The following is a 1,980-nucleotide window of genomic DNA, read 5'->3' as shown; positions in this document are numbered from 1 at the left end:
TTAAAAATATTAAAACTTTAGTACTCGCGTTATTTTTAATACTAAGTTAAGTAATAATAATATTAAGGGTTATTTTTTAAATAGTCTTAGTTACTTATATTGGCTTATTAACGTTATATAGGATATAATTAGCGATTAAGAGCTACGTTTTTACTAAGCTTATATAGAAAACGAGGTATTTATAGGCTGGGAGTATATAGGTACTTATTTTAAATACTTAAGTAAATTTTAAATAATACTTTTTTTAAAGTATTTTATTTTAATTAGGATATAAGGCCGGCTTATAAAAAAAGTAATACTATTTAGTAAGAGGCTATTTTTAAACCCTCTTAGATCTTATAGTTTAGACTATACTATTTTAATTAAGTTAAGTATCTTATACTATTATAAGATTTATTTTAAAATATTAGATTTAGCTATTTTTAATAAGTAGGAGGTATACCCTTAGTAACGTTTTTAAAAAACGTTTTTTTTAAATCTATATTACTAGATTTTTAATCTTAAGATTACTATATCCCTCTATAATAGGCTAAAGAATATAGTATAGCCTATTTTATTATAACTAGCCTTATTTAAAAAAAGCTAGTTAGCTAATTAAGCCCGTATTACTTATAATAGCTAAGGTATAAATAATAAGAAGCGAGGTTACTTATTTAAAAATAAGAATAAGTTAATACTAACTAGGTTTATAAAAAAGATAAGTTAGCTAAGTTAAAACTAAATATCGAGCTTATTTTAATAATAAATAAAGAGCTAGTCTAGCGTTCTTAATAAGGGGAGGATAATAGGGAATTATATAAGTAGACGGCTAATATAGCCTAGTATTTAAAAAAAACGGAGCTAATAAGAAGTAGTTTATAATAATAATAAATTATTATAACTACGTTAGAAGAGGTAGTTAGGTAGACGTTACTATAATTTATTTTTTATATATCTTAGGTATATAATAAGAAAAAGCCTTACTTATTTAAGATTTATAAAAGCTTATATTACTAACTAATTTAAGATTTATAAATTTTAAATAGGTAATATAGTAGTTTTAGACGAGTACGTGGGTTATAATAGTATTTTTATTTTTAGAAATCTTAAACTAGAGCTTAGGTTAGAAAGGATAATAAGAATAGTTATATTAGTATAATTACCCTTACCGCTTTTATAGAGAGGTACTATTTTTTTAAACTAATTAAAAAGTAAAATAGCGACGCTAGTATAAGAGTAATACCGGTATATTAATTTACGACGCCGGTATATTAATTCCTTATAAAAATAAGCTACTTAATTATAAACGTAAATAAATATAAATTATTTTATATTTAAAAAATAATAAATAAGAATTAATAAGATTTAAAAAGATAAAAAACGAAAAGAATAGGAATTTAAGCTTAAATAAAAATATAAAGAGCGCGAGTTTTTAATAAACTAAGCTTATAAAAAGTATAAGTTTATTATAAAATAAGATTACTTAAATAGGGTAATAAAAATAAAAATAGCACTTAATTAACGAAAATAGGAATAAAAAATAAGCTAATAAAATAAAAGCTCTTAAAATATTTTTATATTTATTTCTTTTTTAACTTTATTTTTATTTAAGTAATTTAAAATATTTCTTTTATAATATTAATATAAAATATAAATTAATATTTATAATATTTTATTAAATTATAAATAAGAATGTTTTATAGGTTTTTTTAAGTATTAATAATAAGAGAAATTATTCTTTTAATAAAGTAATTTATTAGGGCCGTATTATATATTACGTATTAAAAAAAGCTAAATATATTACGCTTTATACTTAACTACTAATTAAAATAACTCCTAACTTTTTATTATTTATTTAAAAAGCGAGTTATTCCTATTTTAATATATATAAAACCTCTTAATATTAGCTTATATAAGTAGCTAAATTTTATATTATATACTTCTTTTTATTTAATATTAGGAGACCTTTTATATATTTTTTTATATTTATAATAGGAATTA

This window comes from Colletotrichum abscissum (assembly GCF_030869225.1).
Source record: "Colletotrichum abscissum strain IMI 504890 chromosome Unknown Scaffold_39.1, whole genome shotgun sequence".
NCBI classification, from domain to species: domain Eukaryota; kingdom Fungi; phylum Ascomycota; class Sordariomycetes; order Glomerellales; family Glomerellaceae; genus Colletotrichum; species Colletotrichum abscissum.
This window is presented reverse-complemented; position numbering follows the sequence as displayed.